General features: G+C 41.0%; 1 protein-coding gene and 1 long non-coding RNA gene across 3 annotated transcripts in view; one reads left to right on the plus strand and one right to left on the minus strand.

The window, feature by feature from the left end:
* LOC142489673 (uncharacterized) overlaps positions 1 to 10,482 on the plus strand; it is a 41,359-nt gene extending 30,877 nt beyond the window's left edge. Inside the window, exons 3-4 of one of the 2 annotated variants that reach the window (XR_012799908.1) lie at positions 4,900 to 4,998; positions 8,267 to 10,482. This is a non-coding gene — a long non-coding RNA (uncharacterized LOC142489673). The remainder of the gene's footprint in view (positions 1 to 4,899; positions 4,999 to 8,266) is intronic. The other variant, XR_012799909.1, reaches the window with a different exon arrangement.
* The window catches only part of HS6ST3 (heparan sulfate 6-O-sulfotransferase 3), a 1,005,759-nt gene that overhangs the window by 968,040 nt on the left and 19,162 nt on the right, over positions 1 to 18,557 (minus strand). The gene's annotated exons all lie outside the window — the stretch shown is intronic.

Raw genomic sequence — 18,557 nt, forward strand, 5'->3', positions numbered from 1 at the left:
TCTGTCGTTTTGTTCTCCAATGCAACTACAACACACATCACTGCGAAATGCTCAAAGAACTAGATTGGTCATCACTAGAGTCTAGGCGAAAAGTTCACCTTTCCTGTCTTGCCTTTAAATTCTTCATGGGCAAGCTACCCAGCTACCTGAACAAGCTCCTCACCCCTACCACTTGCAGCACTTATCACCTAAGATCAGACTCCAAAAGACTATTCATGGTCCCAAGGCTCAACAAAGTATCCGGACGTTCCTCCTTCTCCTTCCGTGCACCCCAAAACTGGAACAACCTACCAGAGACTCTCACATCCACCACCAGTTTAAGTTCTTTCAAATCTATGGCTGTCTCACATTTTAACCTGTGTTAATCTTTATTATTTATAATTAACAAGTTAATCTTTAACTGTGCACACAATGTCTTGTATATAATGTATACCCTGTTAATTTATGTAACTGTACTTGTAACCATGTATTATTTGTTTTACTCTGTGCCCAGGACATACTTGAAAACGAGAGGTAACTCTCAATGTATTACTTCCTGGTGAAATATTTTATAAATAAATAAATAAAATAAATAAATAACACATACACTACAGTAATGGGCAAAATTACTATTATCCACATATGGATAATAATGCATTTGCCCAATAAATATACATTAATCACAATTAATACAATAAATACATTTTGTACTCACCCTTGTCCGGCACCCACGATGAAGGCCATCCTCATCTTCCTCACCGACCATACACTGGGGTGCTGAAAAATATACACAAGAAGAAAAAGAGCCAAACTAATGTCCCCTAACCCCTTATTAACCCTAACCCGGTTACTAACCGCTACAGTTATTAAGGGGTTAAGCCACCCTGACCCGATACCCACCCTTCAGCCATTTATTTGTACAGTGGCTTCATCATGTATATATATATATATATATACTGTATATGCATGATTAACCAATATACAAATAAATGGTTAAGGATATACTGTACATGCCGTACAGTTTTGATGTTTTTTGGAATTGCAATTTGCTGCTTTGTGTAAAAATGTGTTTCTAATCTACATTTCATTTTTTCAAATGTTTATTTAAAGGCTGTTAGCTATAGGTTCTTTCATTGGCTTATTTTTGGAAGCTAGATTTAGTGTGATGGTTACTTTGACATAGATTATTTTTCAAAATTGTTTGTTTTTAGGATTTGAAGTGTGTAATGGGTTTGGATTGTAATTGATTGGAGATTGGATTAATTGATGGTAATTTAATTGTGTTGAGATGCTTTGTTTTTCTTTAATGATTGTATTTGTATCTTGTTTGGAATAGTGTATTTGCTTTGGAGCATTGGTTGGCATAGTGTACATGATGCACAGATTAATTGTATCATGTACACATTGTCAAATTTAGTGTTTTTATTTGCATTTCTTAGATATTGATTTTGCTTGGTGCTGTTTGATATTGGGAGAGATTTGTATTTCGGCATGTACAGTATATCCTTAACCATTTATTTGTATATTGGTTAATCATGTATATATATATATATATATATATATATATATATATATATATATATATATATATATATACACACATGATGAAGCCACTGTATAAATAAATGGGTGAAGGGTGGGTATCGGGTCAGGGTGGCTTAACCCCTTAATGACTGTAGCGGTTCATAACCGCTAAGGTCATTAAGGGGTTAGGGGACATTAGTTTGGCTCTTTTTCTTCTTGTGTATATTTTTTAGCACCCCAGTGTATGGACGGTGAGGAAGATGAGGATGGCCTTCATCGTGGGTGCCGGACAAGGGTGAGTACAAAATGTATTTATTGTGATTAATGTATATTTAATGGGCAAATGCATTATTATCCATATGTGGATAATAGTAATTTTGCCCATTACTGTAGTGTGTATGTGTTAGGGGTCGAGGGGGATGTGTGTTGTATATAGCAATGTTTATTGGGGGGCAATAACACCTTCATTGCCTTAGCGGATAGCCGCTAAGGTAATGAAGCTGCTTTAATGTATTTTTATTAATAGTGTGCAGGAGCAGGGGGTCCCCTGAGCTGAACCGCATTGATTTGTGGCTCAGGGACCCCCTGCTTCCCGAGTTACAGGCCCCAGTAAGGGGCATCGGATGCCAGTGTCTCTACCATCTTTATAGAGCCCACGTCGCGTCTTGGACGCTATAAAGATGGCGCCGACACTGGCACTGATGCCCCATACTGGGGCCTGTAACTCGGGAAGCAAGGGGTCCCTGAGCCATTAATCAATGCGGTTCAGCTCAGGGGACCCCCTGCTCCCGCACACTATTATTAAAATGTACTTTAATGCAGCTTCATTACCATAGCGGCTATCCGCTATGGTAATGAATTATTATTTATTGGTGTTTTAATACTAGTGTAGATGTGCAGGGGGTCTCCTGAGCTGAACCGCATTGGTTTCAGGTCCGGGGGCCCCCTACTTCAGGAGATATAGGCCCCGTTATGGGGTGCCGGTATCCCCTGCACTTGTTAAGCTCCCGCGTCACGTGACCGGGACATTTACATTCTGCAGGGGATACCGGCACCCCATAACGGGGCCTATATCTCCTGAAGTAGGGGGCCCCCGGACCTGAAAACAATGCGGTTCAGCTCAGGAGACCCCCTGCTCATGTACACTAGTATTAAAAATCATATTTGAACAGCACGACCGCCTGTAAGAGCCGTGCATTGAGACGCAGCGTCTCCATGCAGTTCTTACAGGCTGCTTTGTTTATAATAGTTATCGTGCTATCTAACTTTAAGCACGATATCAGGGGGGGAAGAAGGTGATCGCGCGATATGGTCCTTTTGGGCAAGGCAGGCCGAAAACGCGACAAACAGCCTTAGTGAATAGCGCTTATGGCTTCACCCTTTTTCGCACGAGCGATGTAACCCATTTCAGCGCTAATTAACGTAGCTTAGTGAATCGGCCCCACTGTATTTTAGAGCACGTATGTTTATACCACTTTTATTTTAACTATGCCAAATAAAATCTGAAGTTTTATCTACAACATATCTTTACTCCAGTAATAGTGCGCCACGAAGGGATTTCTTCTCTAAGTACATACGTGTACTTTTCTTTGGTATTACTTCAGATCCAATTACATTATTGGTGTTGTCAGAAATGTTGTCTGTGCTCTTTTTAAAAATGTTGTTGTAATGTTCAACTCAATTACATTTTGCTTGTGTTTTCCTTCAATTATATCAGAGCAAAGGGAAATGACTCAAATAAAGGGTAAAGATTACATTTTCTTTGGATTTATTTTTTACAGAGACATACAGTATATAGAACACCGTTCAAGTACTAACACAACAAATAATATTTTGTATCTAATACACTAAGTTAAAATATTTCATTTATTACATTTGATACCAAGCCAAATATTGTATATAAATATTTATTATGACATGATAATTATCATACCAGAAAACAAAATAACTAAAATAACCCATGCACATTTTTATCAGAGTTAATGTTAAGCAGTCCATGTTAGAAAAGGCTGGTCAGCCAAAATTTACTATCAAATGCCAGACTTATAGCTACATTTACTTGAAAAGCAGTAACAGTGATAAACGTGCCTGTGAGCTGCAAAATGCCAGTGTAACGCTACTTGATAAAATATCGTTTTTATTGCTTATCAAAAAGATGTTTCCGGATTTATTTTATAGTTTATCATAAGACATACAATAAAACATTATTTAAAGACGTAGATATGTCTTATTACTCTAATATTAAATTAAACGTATGAAAACTTTTCAAAATGTAATCAAGGTGTTATTACATACCCTTGAGAAAGTCGCATGTATGTGACGAAACGTGCGTTGGGACAATCTTCTTGCACATTGCATATTGGATGGTAAGCTGCCATACACACTATCTACAATGTATGACACTCTGTTAACTATCAGCCAGTCAAAGTTTGCTAGACTCAATTTGCTGACAGGAACCATAACTGTTTTGAGGCTTGGACATTTTTAACTACTACACATGCTGCTGGCAGGGAGCCAAGAGACAGAGCTCCAGAGGTATTTGCATTCTCAACCCCCTGCATCATGGCTGAATGTGTTTGGAGTTTATTTCTTCTTTTGGGACATTTCCACGGAGTATCTGATTCACTCTTCCAGAGTCTGTTGTCACTTGTGAATTTAATAGGCACTTTATCTGCCTATAGCATTTAGCAAAATATATGTGATAAATATGTGAAAAAGTGCAGCTAGTAATAGATGATGGCTCAAGGCATCAAAATAGAAATAGTGTAAAAAGAATGACAAAGTTGAGACATTAGGGGGTCTGGCATAACAACATAACAGCATTTAGGATGAAGCCATTTTGTGTGAATATTTCAATCCGCCATCTTGTTTTGTCTCTGTGAGTCTTAATTTCTGTGTTTCATTTCTGTATAAACAAATGTTTGAAGCAGAGAATGGAATGTTTTCGCTCTTAGCTGACTTTATTGATCCTTCCTCATCCAATCAGCGTCAAATTGAAAGTGTAAACAGGCCAAAGGTTGTGAGAACCCGTGAGATAAGCTAAAGATAAACTGTTTCTCACACAATATGCTAGATGGCAGAATAGGAACATCCCATTTAACCCCATAATGGTTTCTAGCTAACAGGCAGCTTTAATATTGTTATGTATTACAAAATGACATCAGCTTTAGTATTGTTATGTATTACAAAATGAGGTAATGTTTAGTGACGTGCAAGCCCCCCCCATAAAGGGGTGGAGCTTTAGGTTTTAGGGTATAAATATATGGCATACCGTGTTATTGTTAGAGAGCTTTTGTTTTGAAGCTGTCTCCGTTGTGCACTTAACTTGAATAAATTCACGTGTTATTCTGTTTCAAAATAACCTCAGACTGTGTTTTTTATTTACGGTTTTCTCAGATGGCGCATTCCACATAGGGACTCAATATCATCGGAATCGAGCACCCGGATGAATCACTCCTCCATCACTCAAACCTGAGCGCTCACATATGAATCAAGGTAAGGCTACCTGCATTTTTTTAGACAAACAGCCTGATTAAATTGTTTTGAGTGGTGCGTGGAGCTGATTTTTGAACGGTGTCTTATCTGATGTGACGAGTAAGAATCCCTAGCAGTTTCACGTGAATTTATTATTCTCTGTTCCTGTATTCGTTTTAAAGTATAAGAGTTGTTAAGAGTTGTTAGGGACTAAGGTAAGAGTCCCGTTAAAAGTTTTGGTGTTTTAGTGATGAAGGTGAGTGTTTGTGTGCTTAAAGGGATTGTTTTCAGACCGTCCTGGGTTGTGATAAATATTTTTGTTGTCTGAGCAGGACGGGTCCCTGATTGTACATTTGCTCTGTTTTGTCATTTACATACCAAGTGAGTTATTCATGGTTATCTGGTTAGAAAGTCTTATCTGTATCCATGTTAAAAAAGTATAAGGTTTATCAGGGCTGGGTTCGACCCGCTGAAGTGATTCAAGTTTTTCTTTGGTATAGTTATGGTGAGAAAATGTGATTGGGGAACAGTCTTGTGACAGGTCCTTATTTGCATATTTACACTATTCAGAACAATAACATGCCAAAAGAGTTGTACGTAATCAGCTTGCGCTGATTATTGTAACGCTAAATTGTACAGGTCAATTAACAGTTGATTGCTGTAGCCGAAGTATTGTACAGGTCAATTAAATTTGATTTCTGTAACCGAAGAAGTATTGTACAGGTCAATTAAATTTGATTTCTGTAACGGGAATAATGGGAAACCAAAAATTCTCAAAGGATTGTGTGTCTGCAGACGAAAATAATAAAAAATTAATACAGAGAACGAAAAGAGACAATATAAATATATTTTGTTGGGCAGAGAATGGCACTGTTTGTACTATTATCAACAAATTGCGCAGATGTTTAAATGAAAGAGGGGTCTTTTTCTGTGGGATTGATAAGCTCAGGGAGCGCCGTTCGTGTGTTTTTGAATCCCACAGGGAAACATACCTTACGTTAATATGGGTCAAAAGAATTATGTTGAGGGACAGAAGGGTCCCGCTGCATTAATTTGTACCATTGCCAGGACAGAAGTTAATATGATAATAAGTGAAAAAGAAAGTGAATAGGAAACAAATAGCAAGTGAATTTGCCGATAGATAATTAAGGCATATGATGGTGTTGAGGAAGTAGATATTGAGGGTTATTTTTATGAAAGGTTTATATGCAGAAATTGGGATACAAATAGAGATTGTGTATATTGTTTGGAAGGGACAGAAAGTGTTATAAGTGTAAAAAGGTAGGACATGTTGCCAGTAATTGCAGAGCAGCCCTAAGAGAGAGAGTAGAAGAAAAGGAATGGAATTTAAAGGTTTGTTCGTACTGGCCACACGAATGGGTCTTTTAAACCAGAAAATATTATTTTTCCTTCTGTTCTAATGGCAACTAGAAAGAGAATCAGAATAACAGCAGCACAGACCGCGCCAAAAAAAAACTTTTTCTCCAAAGGAATGTGCAAAAGATACGAAAAGTTAACTCAAAAGCTCCAGAGCATAAAAAAAAAATTAGTTTTAAAAGCAGGTTATTTATGAGAAGTTGATTCACTGTGTAGGAGAGAAGTTTATGTCTATGTTCTTTGTGTGTCTGTATTGTGGTTTCTGTATTGTGTGTAAACCAGTAAAAACATGTCAATTGCATTTCTACAGGATTAGGATATGTTGGAGAGATTTTAAGCTCGCACGTATTGTTTAAATTATATATGGTGTGTTCATAAGTTGATCTAACCTCAGTTTAGTTAATTGTCCCATTTTTATTTTTGAGTGGCCATATTTTTATTTTTGAAAGGTCATATTTTTATTTTTGAGAGGCCATATTTTTATTTTTGAAAGGTCATATTTTTATTTTTAGAGAGGCCATATTTTTATTTTTAGAGAAGCCATAAATTTTTTCGGTTTTATTGCTGTGGAGAGAGCTCCATTTTTAACTTTGAGCTGAAGTTTCAATCCAGTAATTAATATTTAGAAGACGGAGAAACTGTTTTGTTATCTGCTCGGCACTCTCAAAGTCTTTTTTGGCGAAACGCCCGGGCTGGCAAATTGCCCAAGATAAACAAGCTCTGAAATTTTTCTCTGAGTGTCTTTAAAAAAAATAACACTGTCTGTGTGTTCGGCACTGTGCAAAGAGCTTATATTACAAGAAATTTAGTGTGAAGTCCTATACAAAAGCATTTGACTATAATCTGAATATGTGATGTATTTTATAACTTTTAACCATTTATTTTTTCCATAGGTGTTCTATTTTATTATAAGCAGTAGTTATTGTTAAAATATTTGTAGAATGTTTTGCCAAAGTGGTGCATTGGGAGTCACCTCTCATTTTTGGATATGTTCTAGGTATAGAGTTAAAGGACAGGTGATACCTAGTTGCAAATACAATTACATAAGTGAGCAGGGTATACATTATATGCAAGGCATTTCACATTTTAGCAGAATAGTTACAATGGAGTGTTTGGGGTGGAGGCCAGACTGGAATTGGCTAGGGGCATTTGTCTTAGTGTAGTAATTGTTTAATTGGGAGTGAACACATTTTTGTCCATGACTTTGGATAGTATTGTAGTGTATTATGACTTTATTTATATATATAGCATCAAAAATGTTCTCAGCACTTCACAAAGAATACAGTAGAGGGAATTATAATAGAATAGTAAGTGCAGCAAAATCAGACAATAGGAAAAGAAATAACCATGAGTGCAGGCTATTGGGATGTTTAATTTGTGGGGCAAGTTTTAAGGTTAGTTAGTATTTAATGAAAAGGTTGATACCATTTGCATCGGAGGAGATTACAGTGAGGCATGAATGAGAGCAAGTGTGTATGAGGAGAAGAGAGATTGGTCTGTAGTTTGAGACAGTGTTTTTGTCCCCACTTTTGAAGATTGGGACAGCTCTGGTAGTTTTCCAGGTTTTAGGGATATGGCCTGCAGAAAGGATAAAGTTGATTATGGAAGCAATTGGTTTGACAATGGCTGAGGCCCAAAGCCTTAGGAACTTAGATTGTAGTACAGTCAAGTCCACATTAGCTGCTTAGTTTTAAATATGAGGAGCATTAATAGGAGATACCTCTGCCTATATGCGGATGTTAAGACAGTAGTAAACACATTGATACAAGAATTCCTAGGTATAAATTATCTCCCTATGAGACACTTATGGGATGACTTATGACTATCAGTAGTTCAAAGGAACAAATTAAAGACCATCTATTGGTAATAAAACAATTAACAAGTATTGTATGCCACTAATACATTTTTTGAGTCTCTCTAGGCAAAGTTGAAAGTGCACCTACTCGAGAAGGGGTTAATAGTTAAATATTTCCTACGCAAGCATGCTCTTCATCCCAGATGAAAAGGCCTATACTAACCAATACAGCAATTAAAGTGAAAGAGTTCTTTCCCTGGACCCAAAGTACAGTAAAGCTCGTTCCAGCTCTACCAAAGACCAAAAGTCGCCTAAAGCACAGCCACATCAAGTTAACGTTTTGACAAGACATAAACTTTGACCGTTAACCAACGAGGAAAAGAAGATACCAGGCAGAGGCTGATCTTATCAGAACATTTCATTTTTCAGAGACTCAATATTTTTATTCTTTAGAGTGTGTTTAAGTTAGAAATTTAAAGTGTATGTACAATTAAGCCTTGATGGGAGGATTGTTTTCCTGGAAGCGTGGCTTGTGAAAGCTCTTGTATGTGTTTTGGCAGTACTCATCACTCTCTATGTATGTGTCATAGGCAGCAAAACTTTGATCCAGAAGTGTGTTGCACCTCCACCGAAAGGAGGGGGTCACCCAGGGGCGTGTGTCAGCCACAAGGAAAGGATCATAAGTCAGCCATGTTGACCATCGCAGACATTGTCTGTTCTGATATTCTGAGTGAATGATGTATATAATGAGTGCAGGGGGGAGGATCAAGCATTTCGCTCCCACAGATACCAAACCCCTTCAATTCTCAGTAATAGAATGTTGTGATGATTCTGAAAATATATGATGATAGAGATAGATGCCATTTCCTTTATCTAGCAACTGCATATCCAAAGAATGGTTGCTTGCATAAAATAAGGTTTTTAGTATTATGTGTATAATTTCTGTATTTTACCATTTTTTAAGGGAACCTCTTTAAAGGGTGTATCACACACTAGGAACAAGAATCAATTTATGGGTCAAGTGTCTCCACCAACCAATGAAACCTGTGTAAAAAGTATGTTCAGTCAGATAACAATTTATAGGAAGGATGTGGCCTTAATTTTGCAGTTTTTAATTTCATCATTAAACCAAGAACAGGTTCAGATCAGGCTTATGGCCTTACAAAACAGAATGGCTTTAGATTACATTTTAGCATCAAAAGGAGGTGTATGTGCCCTAATTAAAGAACAATGTTGTGTTTTCATCCAAGATCAGAGTGGCAAGGTACAACATGAGTTAGATGAGATAGAAGGAATTCAAGAAAGACTTAGGAAGGAAGGCGACACAGACTGGGACCCTTTGGGGCTGACTGGATTGGTAGGATCACTAGGAGCAAAATTTTTGAATGTGGTATGTGTGTGTTGTGATACTCGTTGTCATCAATGTTTGTGTTACGTTTGTCAAATGCATGATCCACAAATGTGCCACCCCCTCTGCAGACATAATGCCATTGTTTGCAGAACCAATCTACAGCAGTCTCTTGAAGAAAGAAGATGCCAAGTACAATGTTCTAACTCTGGAAAAGAATTTGGCTATAACGCCATACGAGATTATGACTACATTTAGCAGGCACCCTCGTGCACTGTCCTATACCCTCAAGCAGCATTATGAGATGATGGAGCACCCTTGTGCCTCCCAACGTGTTTCTGGACTAAAATCATAACAATAATTCTCAAAAAACAATGTTTTAAAGAATCAGAGGAGGGACTGACAAAGTTGAGACATTAGGGGGTCTGGCATAACAACATAACAGCATTTAGGATGAAGCCATTTTGTGTGAATATTTCAATCCGCCATCTTGTTTTGTCTCTGTGAGTCTTAATTTCTGTGTTTCATTTCTGTATAAACAAATGTTTGAAGCAGAGAATGGAATGTTTTCGCTCTTAGCTGACTTTATTGATCCTTCCTCATCCAATCAGCGTCAAATTGAAAGTGTAAACAGGCCAAAGGTTGTGAGAACCCGTGAGATAAGCTAAAGATAAACTGTTTCTCACACAATATGCCAGATGGCAGAATAGGCACATCCCATTTAAGCCCATAATGGTTTCTAGCTAACAGGCAGCTTTAATATTGTTATGTATTACAAAATGACATCAGCTTTAGTATTGTTATGTATTACAAAATGAGGTAATGTTTAGTGACGTGCAAGCCCCCCCATAAAGGGTTGGAGCTTTAGGTTTTAGGGTATAAATATATGGCATACCGTGTTATTGTTAGAGAGCTTTTGTTTTGAAGCTGTCTCCGTTGTGCACTTGACTTGAATAAATTCACGTGTTATTCTGTTTCAAAATAACCTCAGACTGTGTTTTTTATTTACGTTTTTCTCAAGAAATATCAGCACAAAGCTCATATAGTAAATATATCAAATAAATTATAATAAAAATGAATTATAATCGGTTGAGTAAAAAAGCACATAAAATGGTGCCACATACAGTAGGCATACAGTACTAGGCATATAGATGCCAATAGGACATAAAGCCGATACAATGTTACCAGATATCCCGTAGCAGGAGGAATACTAGCAGATTGAAGGGCAACATATGTAGCAGTCCACACTTTGAAAAGAAGATTGTGCTGAAAGGGAAAGCACCCGCTCTCGGCTAGGCGTACACACAGCTCACATTCAGCTCACGGTGAAGTAAATTCAGCTTCAGTCAGCCCGTCAAACTTGATTCAGCTCCAGTTAGGAAATGTAATAGCTCATGTTCAGCTCCCGGTAAGGTAAGTCCAGCCTAAAATAGCCCGTGGGACTTGACTCAGCTCCAGTTAAAGAATGCACCCGCTCCCCGTTCTCAACAACGGATCCCACGTGACACTCGTCATATGGAGTGATATATTCATTTACATCAGTGTCTGCAACTGCTGCGTCCAGGTGTTTGCCTACAAGCTTCATTATTCATATTAAAGAGCCATTTTATACAACTTTTTGGCTACTAAGAAACATTCCAGCCTTACAGCTTGATTTCGTTTACAGGACTCAGAGTGGTGATGTTATAATATTGCTATCCACCTCTCATTCCTAATTAAGTATGTATATATTGTATCTGTTTTTAATACTGTCATTAAATATATTTTGCGCTATGGAGCATGCACTTCTTTTTTCTTTTTTTGATACATAGAGCACTGTTCAAGTACTAATACTACAGCTAAACAATATTGTCTAAGACACTGTAAGTTAAACTACTGCATATATCACATTTGATACAAAGTAAAATATTGTACATAAATATTTACTATGTCATTATATTTACCATACCAGAAAACAAAATAACTAAAATAACCCATGCACATCTTTATCAAAGTTAATGTTAAGGAGCCTTCCTGTTAGAAAAGGCTGGTCAGCCAAAATATACTACCAAATGCCAAACTCATAGCTACATTTACTTGAAAAGCAGTAAAGGTGATAAAGGTCCCTGTGAGCAGCAAATTGCCAGTGTGATGCTACTTGATAAAATATAATTTTTATTACTTTTCAAAAAGATGTTTCCTGATTTATTTTATAGCTTATCATAAGAGATAACATAAAACATTATTTAAACACGTAGATATGTATTATTACTCTAGCACTAAATGAATTTAAACTTTGCAAAAATGTAATCAATGTAGTACTACACTTATTGCTTGTAATCTTTTATTTACTTTCTATCTCATCTATTTAAATTGCTGTTAAATGGGCAGCCCCTTCAAAGTGCAAAATGTACTGATGGTGGTAATTTTTTTGCTTTAAACATGATTACATTTGTTTTAGAAAGTCAGTTACATTGTTAAAGTCATAAGAAAACATTGAGGAGTTTTATGTCAGCTACTTGAGATTGAACCCTTATCTTGAGGTGAAGGACCCAGTGGAAGCAGTAAAAGAGTAACACCACTAGCATGGAAGAGAGGGAACTTAATTCAAATGCTTACTGTATGTCAGCCCCTTAGGCTAAGGCCCCGCTCCCAGAGTCAGCGCACCCGCACTGCTGACAGGCGGTGCGCTGAGATACACAGACCGCGATATGCGGTCTGTAGGGAGCGGGAGCCGGAGCGGGAGGTGGGCGGGTGGTGGGCGGTTTGACAGGGAGGGGGGGCGTGGCTTGAGCGGAGGGACCCGCTACTCTCCCCCCCCCTCCCTCCACGGACTCGGGCTGGAGCTGGAGCTTCGGTAAGTATTAAACACACACACACGCAGGCACTCATACATACATACACACACACACACACACACACACACACACACAGGCAGGCACTCACGCACTCATACACACACGCGCGCACACACAGGCAGGCACTCACGCACTCATACACACACACACACACACACAGACAGACAGAGGCAGGCACTCACGCACTCGGGCACACACATACACACACAGACAGGCACGCACGCACACACACACACACACAGACACACACACAGAGAAAGGCACTCACCTGCTTTCACTCCACACTCCTCCCCGCTCCCCGAAGCCTCTCCTCCTCCCGCAGCCTCCCCTCCCCATTGGCTCACAGCCACACACGTCACGCGTCAAAGCTAGAAAACACCATTCTCTGGTGTCTCCAGCGGCTGACGCGCGACAGCGTGTAGTCAGCTGTGCCGCCAGTGGGGACCGGGACCGGCTCGCGAGGATTCCCCTGCTGGTGGGGAACTCGCTACATTGCCGCCCACGCCAACGAGCGCAGCGGGACCGAGGCCTTGGCCTTAGATAAGATATATTGGAACCAACAATTAGAGAAGGGCTCATAGTTACAAAATATTTGCTGCACTATATACTGTAGGAATAATATTAATAACAATAATGGCTGATAAAGCATATTGTTCCAGAAATTGTTTGATCAACATCCCCTAATCACAGTGCAATAAGACATTGCAGGACACAGCGGTTTAAATGTAAAAGCACTATTTTTCTATTATTGTACAGGCAGGTTATGCACTCTTTGATTGTACACTATACAATACATTCAGAGATACAAAGTCAATACAGGGGTAAGAGCTCCAGACATAAAACAAACTGTGTGTAAATGGAATGCATGCCCTAAAGGCCTGCAGTGTAATTGGTACTTCTGGGTAAAACACACACTGTAGAGAATAATCAGATTTCAGAGAGGAAAACTAGAATTGGTAATCTGGAATTGCAAATAAATGTATACATAAGTCAATTTTATAAACTTGCAAGGCAGGCAGGTTTAATTTTTTTCTAAATCCGCATTTTTTATATGTTTTTTCTAAGAAAAGAATTTGCACATTTTAGATAATAAGGCAGATATCTTCATTTAGTTTCTAGCACCATTTAGTACATTTTACAATAAGCTTAGATATGTGAATAATTAACAGACAATTTCAATTAATTAGTATGTTATACGTTAGTTTGTGTAGTTCCGAGGTGGGCAACCCTGTCGCCAACCGCCACAAGTGGCAAATTGGCCATGAAATGGTGGCGAATTTGTTTGCCAAAGATGGAGACGCACCGCACGGCTGCAACCCCACGGCACTGGAAGAGACCGGTGAGCACCGGGAGGAAGGAAGCATGCTGGGGGAAGGGAAGTTTGGAAACAGGGTGAGAGCGCCCCCCTCAAAAAACACCCATGTGCACACAGGTTACCGTCTTCCCCAGCTCATCCAGCTGCCCATCGGCGCCAGCGGAAATCATGGGGGGGGGGGGCTCCCGGTTGGACCAGCTCCCATGGGCAGCCGAGCAGAAGAGCTTCAGCAGCTGCTCCATGGGAGGCCAGCACAGGGGCCACCCAGCCACACATGCTCTACCTCTCTTGCCTCACAAAAATCTGAGCCGCCGAGGCCAGCCCCGTGGGCGCCCCTGCACATCCCCCTATACTTACCCAACCTCCTGCCGACGACAGCAATAACCGGAGCAGCCGGGAGGGAAGTGCCGGGGGAGAATGGGGTGCCAGGGAAGGAACGCAGAGGGCCGAGGCCCTTCACTTACCCTCAGGTGTGTCCGGCGACCTCCCGTACTGCCACAGCACATGTCGGAGCCCCCCTTGAGTCCCGCAGCATTTTATGGGTGCCTGCGCTTTCCATCACACCAGACCTCACCCGCCAGCCTCGGACCGGCCCGCCAGCTCCAACGAGCAACAAAAACTCCTGCTGCTGCCACATGGGAGGGCGAGTGCAGGAGCTACCCGGAGATATGATTGCACGACGCGTGTTGCTGCTGGGCGGAATGTGACCGGTAAGTGAAGCGACATGGTGGGAGGGGGGGAATTTCTCAATTTTTACATGGTGTGGCGAATTTCACTTCTCATTCACCACACCTGTGGCTACATTGAAAAATAGTTTGCCGACCTCTGATGTAATTGTACAACTTCCGTAGTCAACTGCTCAATAAAGAAAAAGATGATGACTGTTTCCAGAGCTAAAAGGTCATGTAGATTCCATGATTTATTTATTTTATATAGTACTTATGCAAAAATGAACCAAGTGAATGATTGTAATCACGGTGTAGACTTTCCACCAAAAGCTTACAGAGTTGTATTATTTGAGGCAAAGATAGAAGAGAAAAGTGATGCGTCCAAATTGGTCAAAGTTCCTCAATAATATATGTAAATAATACTGGATAACAATGGACAGTCCATGAATGATATGGCAATTATCAGGTGCGGGCTAGGAGTCTAGTGGGGTCCACATGACCACCACAGTTGAAACACCATTACAGCCCCCCCTAGTAACCAATATAAAATGAACAGAGGCACTGGTAAACATATGCATATATGTAGGGGCGCTCTGGCCCTGTTACCTTAGTGCTTGCAGGACTTCCAGATATCCAGGGCGTGCAGTTCATCCAGATAGATAGCCAGCAGGAAGATAGGTGAAGATGCGTTGCACTGCCTCAATTTCCAACTCCCAATGAGACCGGAAAAAATACAAAGTGAGCACTCAGCTGAATAACAGGTCAGGTTTATTGCAGGGTGGTGCAGCAGGGGAACAGCAAAGCCACACGAACGCACCTACGCGTTTCGTGCACGAGGCACTTTATCAAGGTGCCTCATGCACGAAACGCGTAGGTGCGTTCGTGTGGCTTTGCTGTTCCCCTGCTGCACCACCCTGCAATAAACCTGACCTGTTATTCAGCTGAGTGCTCACTTTGTATTTTTTCCGGTCTCATTGGGAGATGGAAATTGAGGCAGTGCAACGCATCTTCACCTATCTTCCTGCAGGCAAAGATAGATAAATTAATCTTGAGCTTGTCATGATGCTACCCACTTCTCAGGTCTATTTAATATGTATTATGCAGTCAGGGTCGCTGCAGGTGGGACAGCCAGGACAGCTGTTTCAGGTGGGTTAGGGGTCCCAGGTGGGGTTAGGGGGCCCGACCACCTGCCCGCACATTAATTCCCTACAGCGGCCCTGAGAAGCAGGAAGCACAGAAGGGCAATCACTTCCTCTGCAGAGTCTCTGTGGATGGGCGGGGCCACGATTACGGGGGAGGTCAAGGTCAGGAGGTCGGGTCTCAAGGACAGCAGCACGGGGCAGAAGCTGCAGCCTGGGAAATAGGGTAGGAAAGGTGAGGGAAGGGTTAAATGGGGGATGCAAACAGACATGAAAGGGAAGAAGACAGAAAGGAGGAGAGAAAAACACAAAGAGAAAATAAAGTACAAAGAGAAATACATAAGAGGGAAAAGAAAGACATGAGTGGGAGGACAGAGAGAGAGAAAGAGACATGAGGGGGAGGAGAGAAAGGGGGAAGGAGAAGAGAGAAAGATGATGCGAAAAGACAATAAGGGAGGATGACAATGAGGAGAAAATAAGGAAAATACATGGGGGGAGAAAGTAACATGGGGATTAAATAAAGATAATGGCATGTGTGAGAAAAGAGAAGAGGGAGGAAAAAAGACATGAAGGTGAAATAAGATAAATACAGTATGGGAGAATCTAATGAGATAAACAGATTAAGAAGAGGAAAAACATTCTGGCGGGAAAGGAGAGGATGAGAGATACAGGCTGGGAGGGAGGAGACCATGTGAGTGCGTAATGCTAAAGACCACAACAGTGAGATGGGTGAATGAGTGAATAGCCAGATACTTGTGGGGGGACCCCTTGACATAAGCTTGATAGGAGACAGGTACTGGGTTGCAAATCCTGGATAATAAGCTCACTAATAAGTGACGCTAATGTAAACAGTGAAACCAGGAAAGATAAGCATGATCACACCCTAGGATGTACCAACTGTCTTAATAAAGTCCTGAACAGGAAAACATGTTGCAAGCGATTGACTCACTCTGAGTGCTGCAACGTCCATGCGATCCACAGGTAAGGGGTCCCCAGGTGTGCTTCCATCCGAGGGGTAAACTGATAGAAAGGAAGAGAGCTGGCAGAGCACTACTGTAGATATCCAGAAAAAAGTAGAGAGGAGGGTGCGTATCCCATCAAAAAGTTATTTATTGGTCATGGAAAAAAGGGCAAAGGAGAGCCCCACCAACGTTTCACGCTTCACAGAGCGCTTTCTCAAGGTATAATATATTTGGTGGGGCTCTCCTTTGCCCTTTTTTCCATGACCAATAAATAACTTTTTATGGGATACGCACCTTCCTCTCCACTACTTTTGTCTGGATATACAGTAGTGCTCTGCCAGCTCTCTTCCTTTCTATCTGGGAGGGAGGAGAGACAGGTTGGGGGGAAAAGGAGAGAGACAGGCTGGGAGGGAGAATAGAGGCTGGGGGGAGAGAGACAAGCTGGGGGAAAGGAGAAATAAAGGCTGGGTGGGGGATATAGACAGGTTGGTAAGGAGGAGAGAGACAGGTTAGGGGATAGAGGAGAGAGACAGGCTTGGGGGGAGAGGAGAGAGACAGGCCAGGGGGGGAGGAGAGAGAGAAAGAGAGAAAGGCTGGGGTGGGAGGCGAGGAGAGAAACAATCTGGGGGGGGAGAGAGACAGGGTGTGGGGGGGAGAGAGACAGGTTGTGGTGGTGGGGGGGAGAGAAAGACATGAGGGGGGGAGAGAAATACAAGGAGGAGGGGAGAACTGAGACACAGAAGGGGAAAAGAAGATCGACAAGCTTAGGGGTAAGAGAAAGTCAGGCTTGGGGAGGGAAAGAGGAGAGAGACAGACTGGGAGTAGAGGAAAGAGACAAGCTGGGATGGGGGAGAAGCGAGAGAGAGAGAAGCTGGGTAGGGAGGAGAGAGAAACAATCTGGGAGGGGGAGAGACTGGCTGTGGGGAGGGGAGGAGAGAGACATGCTAGTGAGTGAGGGAGAGACATACATGATGGGGGGGGAGAGGAGAAAAAGACGTGAGGGGGGAAAGAAGAGAAATACGAGGAGGAGGGGAGAACCGAGACACAGAAGGGGAAAAGATGAAATGACATAAAAGGTGTGAGAGAGAAACACATTATGGGGGAAAGGAAAGAGAAATACATGAGGTGGAGTGGGAACAAAGAGACATGTTGGGGCAAAGAAGACCAAATGTGATTGTCATAAAATTTGCAGGGGCCCCATTTTCAAATTTGTCCTGGGCCTCCCAAAATGTTGTTAGCAGCCTGAATGCAGCAATAACATCAAGAGAATATTCTTCTATCTACACTATATTGCTGGACCTCCCTTGGAGCAATGTATTGAAATGTGCAGAGCTGTGGATCTTAACTTGCAGTACGCGTCCTCTATGTTCAATTCATTAAAAACATTGTTGTTAAATACTCTTTCATTATATTCGTACCTGCAAGTTTTTCATAATATTGAATTATGTTAAATATATAACTATTTGTAGAATACTAGCTGCGAGTTACTAAAAGGCAGTATAAACAACAGCAAATATGCTGTAGCCATTTAATCATATAATAGTGGGTGGTTATAGCTATACTAATGTTAAGGCATACACAAAATGTCTTATGGCTGTTTTGCATAGTCACATAATCTATGGCCAACAGTAGAGAATAGCTGGGGGGCAAGTCCCAGGCCCATCGGATGAAGAGGGCCTGGCGAGCTGACCCCATAAATAAACACCCTCCTCCCCACCTCTCAACAATATCAGCACACCTTGTGGACCATGAACAAGCCACACAGTTAAATACAATGTCAATACATACTGGCATATACAAAAGTATAATCTGATAAATTAATACAATCTTCTGTTGAGTCCTATGCACACAGATTTAGTGAGACTCAATGTTCCTGGAGCCGCTACTACACCTGAGAAGGGTGCTGCACCAAAGCCATGGCGTGGACCCTTTCAAGGAAAGGAAAAGCTACGGCAGTGAAAGTTCACTGTAGCAGGATTTCTTCAATAGTAGCGTGGCTCTGGGAACAGCGGGTCTGGCTACATCTGTATGAACTCAAATGTATGAATTTTCAATTAATTTTACATATGCCCTGTCATTGAAATGTAAGTAATTGCTACATCTCTTACTGAACCTGAGAAAAATAAATTAAAAATACTT

This window comes from Ascaphus truei, chromosome 3 (genome assembly GCF_040206685.1).
Source record: "Ascaphus truei isolate aAscTru1 chromosome 3, aAscTru1.hap1, whole genome shotgun sequence".
Lineage (NCBI taxonomy): Eukaryota > Metazoa > Chordata > Amphibia > Anura > Ascaphidae > Ascaphus > Ascaphus truei.